Source organism: Carlito syrichta, unplaced genomic scaffold (genome assembly GCF_000164805.1).
Source record: "Carlito syrichta isolate Samal-C Ts95f unplaced genomic scaffold, Tarsius_syrichta-2.0.1 Scaffold304160, whole genome shotgun sequence".
Classification (NCBI taxonomy): Eukaryota; Metazoa; Chordata; class Mammalia; order Primates; family Tarsiidae; genus Carlito; species Carlito syrichta.
In genome coordinates, this window is record NW_007248256.1 from 678,004 (window position 1) to 684,935 (window position 6,932).

Consider the following 6,932-nt stretch of genomic DNA (forward strand, 5'->3'; position numbering starts at 1 on the left):
CCACGCCCGGCTAATTTTTTTTTTTTTTATTGTGGAGATTTTCACTCAGTGAAATTCTCATTGACTCAGTGGATTCTCATTAACTAAGTAGTAAATACTTACTACTTATTATTCAACCTTCCTAGTTAGTTCATTTAGGCTGAAATTATTGATGATTTGAAATAAGCTAACTTTTTTTTTTTGAGTCAGGGTCTCATTCTGTTGTCCAGGCAGGAGAGGAGTGGCATGGTCATGGCTCATCGCAACCTTGGACTTCTAGGCTCAAGTGATCCTCCTGTGTCAGTCCTACGAGTAGCTGGGACTATAGGTGCCTGCCAACTCACCCCACTAATTTTGTCTTTCTTTCTTTTTTTTAAGAGACAAGGTCTCACTATGTTGTCCAAGTTGCTCTCAAACTCCTGGTTCAAGTGATCCTCCTGCCTCAACTCCCCAAAGAACTGGGATTACAGGCGTGAGCCGTCATTCCTGGCCAAGCTACCTATTTTTGAAGCATAACTTTATGTAAACAATCCACGTCATGGTATTACTAATAAAACAAGAAGGTGATTAAAGGAAAGGTAGCCTTAGCTGCTGGTACCAAAAAGATCAGTTGTAAATTTCCCCAACACATTCTGTGGAAAACACTTAGATATGGTGAGTTCGCTTTTGAGTCACTGCCAATTCAATGAAGCATAAAACTAGCATAAAGTTGGGAAAGTAACTAAAAAATTGGAGAGAGTAAAAATAGCCAAGTATAATGATGATAGTGACAATAATGATGATGATAAAACTTTTGGAACACTTTTCATGTGCCAGGTACTGTGCTGAATATATATTATCTCATTGTATTTTATTATATATTACTGCAATATAGTTTCTATTTGACCATGAGAAATCTGAGGCACAGAGAAGTGACCCTACTTTGAGTAATGTGTTCAAGACCATACAAAGGGGAAAGGGGCTTTTAAATCCAAGCTATTTGATTCTAGAGCCCTGGAGAATAGACACTGTGTTTACATCTCTATTACAACGTTTCCCACTAACTATTAGGAAAATATAAAAACATCTTATAGCTTCCTCACCTGAATGGAATTTCAAGGATTAATTCTTAAAGAAACATTCTGATTAACTTATAGGTCATGTCCGCAAAGTCTAATTCTGGGACTAGGTTTTCATATGACCATTGGGTCATTTTGGAATGTGCCAGATCCCCTAATTTTTTTTTCCCATTTTGAACACAAGAGTGGGGTGTAAAGATCTCTGATATAACCCATTTTGTGGGTTTCTTTACACAGTCTGAGATTGCATTTGGAATTAAGACAGGATCAGTAGGTCTGTGAAAGGTTTTGGCAAATGGAACGAAGGGAGATGCTTTATTGTTTCATATGTTTGCTTCCCTCAATGCAATTTAAAGATGCACACATTCATTAAAATAGCTGACTTTTCCCAGAAAGCAGTAGTGGAGGAGCAATAATGAAGCTGTATGTGGTTCCCTATGAGGAGGCAGGAAGAGCAGTGACCACTGGCCTGTTGCATCCAGAAGTACTGAACATTGCATGTGGCTAGCACTACTCGGGACCATTCACTCCACAGGCCCGTCCCTATTTAGGGAGCCAGCTCCACACAAGAAACAAACAGAAATCAGACAAACTGACCAACCAACAAATGCTCCTAGCCCTGCACACTGTTTCATTTCAGTGAAATTACTGGATGGTAGTCCAGATCCAATCCATCTTCCATAAGCTTTCTTGACTACTCCCATACTTCGTGTCTACTGAGCTTGTCATTACTTGTCTGCTGAGGGCCATTCCTCATCCTTTTGGTCGATGCTAGATCCTCCTGGTTTAAACCTGTTTTTTACATCTCTTCTTTATCTTGATGTAGGCTCTCCCCGGAGCCAGGGTCCTGTGACTGTCCTGCATAAATTGCTCACCTCATCTAGCCTCACCCTCAGGACCGTGAACTCAGCACTGACACTCAGTATGAAACCTGAAGGAGACAAGGAGAGTCCTGGAGGAGCAGCTGCTAGGAGTCCCTATCAACAGCAGCCTCCATTACAAATGCATTGATGAAAGGCTCCCACGGGGCCTGCCGAATGCTTCTGGGAACCCTGGGAGCTTCGCGAATGCCAGGGGCATCCAACAGCTGCCTCTTCTGCTGTGCATTAAGAATAACGGTGTATAGACAATGCAGATCTACCAAAAATGTTCTCATGAAGACACTGATTTGGGAGTTAGAAGACACAGGTTAAATTTCAAATCTTGCTTCTGCCACATGCTCTTGGGCAGGTTATTGTACCATTCTAGGCTTTCATTTTCTGATAAGGATAATTACAGTTGCTAGCTCTAGTGCCATTATAAGGATTAGGAGAGAAAATGTTTGGAAAGCATTTATCACACTGCCTGGCAGCCAGCACATTACCATTATCTAGCAGCTATTGTTTTCTTTTATTACTCTTTATATTCCAGGGGGATCTTCCATCTAGGTCATTCTCTTGAACTGAGTCATTCACTTTATTTGGACTCATGGCTTTGGGAAGAATCTCAAGGGAGAGATGAAAGAGGAAGTGAACCCAGGGCCAAACCACCTGAATCAGCCCTGGCAATCCATGAAGTGACAGACGCTAGAGCCAGATTGCTCTTACAACGTCAGCTGCTGTTACATCTCCACCTGACTCCACAATTCCAGTGAGATAACATCCAGGAAGGGTGGAGACTGTTGATTTTTTTTTTTTTTCTAGCTAGCCCTCACTGAGAAAAAGGAACAATTTCCTGCTAGGAAGCATGGAAGGCTTGGAGGTCCCAACAAGCTAGGCGGGGCTCGAGCTGAATATAATGAGCAGAAACAGTCCTTCAGACCTCAAGTCTCCAGACACAGGGTGTAACCTGGGGACTTCGGGTCATAATTACACTGCTGTTTATTTTCCCATGTCCAACTCTATCATGTGTATTTTAGTCCATGCTGTTGGCCAGGCAATGGAATCCAATTCAGTGCTTTGCCACTTGGGGGAGGGAGGCTTGTCCTTGAACTTAAGAGAAAAGTAATTAGAAATGAATGATTGATTACATACAAGTTTTTTTCCTCTTTATAATATTAAATATTTAACCACTGTTATCAATACCATAAATTTATTAAACTTGTTTCCAATTAATGCCATTGATATTTCTCTATCAAAAAAATTTCCCTTCAGGTCAAATAGTTTCTCTGGAGAAAAGAAAATATCGATTCTCAAAATTCACCATTTTAATATTTACTTTACTCTGATTATCTACAGAGGTGAAACCGTAGAAAATAGCATTTTACAGTGATAAGCACAGATGGCCATCTTTCCCAATCAATCATAAAACTGCATATCAAATGTAAATAGAATACCCTGAGAGGACATATTTAACCACTTTACCAGATTACAGTTAGGTGACACACATCATGTTGGCTTGCTATATATCATGCCACTGTACTATATCTATATCTATATCTCATCTATCTATCTATCTATCTCTCTATCTCTCTATCTATCTATCTATCTATCAAGACAGAGTCTCACATTGTTACTCAGGCTGAAGTGCAGTGGCATGATCATGGCTACCGCAGCCAAGACCTGCTGGGCTCAGGCAATTCTTCTACCTCAGCCTTCCAAGTAGCTGGAAATACTACCATGTCCAGCTAATTTTTTGATTGATTGTAGAGAAGAGGTCTTGCCAAGTTGCCCAGGTTGGTTTCAAACTCCTGGCTTCAGGCAATCCTCTCACCTCGGCTTTCCAAAATGCTGGTATTACAGGCATGAGCCACCATGCCCAGCCCATTATATGGATATTTGCACAAAGGAAAGATATTTTAAAACAGGAATCATTTTACCCTTTGTTTTCACAGGCAATTTTTATAAACAAAAGTCTGGCACAAAGGTGAAAGGTATATGTTTATCTATGAGTAAAATATCAGGTGATTTGTTTCTGGTTTGGCAATGCCACTCCCAAGTCACATAAGGCAATAAAGAGATTCAAGATGAAAAGGATAGCATGAATTTGATATCTGGTTTGGAAAGGGATAAGCTGGACTTGCTCAGTACATTTTTAACAGAATAACAGGGTGAGAGGCCAATTTTTCTGAAAATTATTTACTAGGTCAGTGTTATAGACTGAATGTTCTTTCCCCCCAAATTAATATGTGGACGTCCTAGCCCCCAATGAGACTATATTTGGAGACAGGACCTGTTAGGTGATAAATATGAAGTGAGGTCATAAGGATTGGTCCCCAATCTGATAGGGGCCCTTAAAGAAGAGAAAGAGATGCCAGAGTACTTTCTCTTTACCATGTGAAGACAGAGTGAGAAGGTAGCCGCATGTAAAGAGGAAGAGAGCCCTCAAAAGAAACCAAATCAGCTGCACCTTTGTCTAGGACTTCCCAGCCTCCAGAGCAGTGAAAAAATAAATTTCTATTTACACCAGCAGTCTATGGTATTTTGTTGTGCAATCTAAGTCAAGACAATCAGAAAACCCAAATCAAGAATTGTTTTAATTGAGGTTTATAGACTACTCTTAATGACTATTTTCAAGAAAACTTTTCTTAACTAAAACTTTACTTAAGAAACAATCTCAAATTATTGCCAAGATCAATGCCATGAAGATTTCTTCGACATATTCTTCAAGGAGTTTTAAAGGTTCAGGTTTATATTTAAGTCTTTTGCGTTAATTTTGGTGTTTGGTGTGAGATAAGGGTTCAATTTCATTCTTTTGCATGTGAATATCCAGTTTTCCCAGAATCATTTGTTGAAAAGACTTTTCTTGCTCTATTCTGTATTTTTGGCACCCTTGTCCAAAGATCAGTTAACTGTATATGTGTGGGTTTACTGCTGGGCTTTCTATTCTGTTCTATTGGCCTTTGTCTGACTTTATGCCAGTACCACAAGGTTTTGATTACTATAGCTTTGTAATGTTTTGAATTCAGAAAGTATGAGGCCTAAAGCTTTGTTCTTCTTTTTCAAGATTGCTTTGGCTACTAGAGTCTTTTGTGGTTCCTTATAAACTTGAGGATTACTTTTCTATTTTTATAAAAAATGCCACTGAAATTTTGATGGAGACTGCATTGTCTCTGCAGATCATATCAGGCAGTATGAACATTTTAACAATATTAAGTCTTCCAATTCATGGACAAGCATAGACAATGAAAGCAAAAAAATTGAGAAGTGAGACAACATCAGAACAAAATGCTACTGCATAGTAAAGGAAACAATCAACACAGAGTAAAGGTATTTTATAGTAATGGGAGAAAATATTTGCAAATCACATATCTGATAAGAAGTTAATATTCATAGCATATGGGAACTCCCCCAACTCAATAACAAAAAGAACTAAAAACCCAATTGAAGTTCCCAAAATTAACAATAAATGAAATTAACATATCTCCAAAGAAGATATACAATTAGCAAATAGGTGTATGAAAAGATGATCAACATCACTAATTATCAAGGAAAGGCAAAGAAAACCACAGTGACATATTGCCTCACTCCTATTAGGATGGCTTTTTTTTTTAGGTTGACAAGGATGTAGAGAAATTGGAACCCTCATGCACTGATGGTGGGACTGTAAAGTAATGCAAAACCTTTGAAAAACAGTTCAAAGATTTCTCAAACAATTCAAGACAAAACTACCATATGATCTACCAACCCAGCTTCTGGGTATTACCTAAAAAATTTGAGATCAGCATGTTGAAGAGGTATTTTCATCCCATGCTCACTGATATACTTTTCACAATAACAAAGGTGTGGAAAAAAGCTAAATGTCCATCCATGAATGAAAAGACAAAATGTGACATATATGTACAACGGAATATAACTCAGTCTTAAAAGAAGAAAATTTGTCATATGCCATGACATAGCTGAACCTTGAGGACATTATACCAAGTAAAATAAGCAAGTCACAGAAGGACAAAATGCATCATTCCACTTCTGTGAGACTCTAAAAAAGTCAAACTCGCAGGAGCAGAAATTAGCATGGTAGTTGCCAGAGGGTTAGGGAAAAGGGAAATGAGAATTGCTGTTCAACATGCACCAAGTTTCAGTAATGCAAGATGAATACATTCTAGACATCTGCTGTACAACACTGTGCTCATAGCTCACAAAATGTGTCATACACTTAAAGGGTTAAAAGGGCAGCTCTCACATTATGTGTCTTTGTTTGGATCACAATAATTTTTTTTTAATTTTAGAAAATAGGATTTATTGAGAGGACAGAAAAGCTCCCACAGTGGGAGGGGACCCGAAGGGGTTGCCCATAGATTTTTTTTTTTTTTAAAAGGATCTCAAATGGGCCTAGTGTGAGGTTGTAGTGGATTCTAGAGGTAAACTTTGCAGTGGTGGTATAAGGTCCATATGTGTAGCAATTATTTAGAAATCATGAGCAATTCAAGTAGTAAAATACACATATATATATATATATATCTTCTAAGAGATATCTATCTATCTATCTATCTATCTATCTATCTATATTTATATATGTTCAACCAGAATATATGCTGGTAGTGGAAAGTAGAAAATGTCTTTTTTCTGTGGTTGTTAGTAGGTCTTAATTTATCTAGTAACTTCATGCAGGCTTCACTGTGATTAAGAATACAAGTATGCATTCCTATATTCCTACCCTTGGTTCCTATTATCATTTGTTGATCTCAAGCTAGGAGTATGGAGGAAAATCCAGGAATCCTCTCCAGGACAAGCTGGACCTGAGAGACAGATGCAGCCCCACAAACTCAGATTTATTTTTCTTCTTCTGCTTGCAACAGTTTACTACCAACCTTTTGCTTTCTGAGACCACTTCTAAGATATTTCCAAAATGCAGTCTCCTCAAAACTTGACTTTATCAAGCTAAAGCCCAAAGAGAAACAGTGTCTTGTTAACAAAGTGTGGGTGGGGAGTGTTTCTTTCTTCATTTCTTTTTTATTTTTTTTAGAGCAACTAAAAT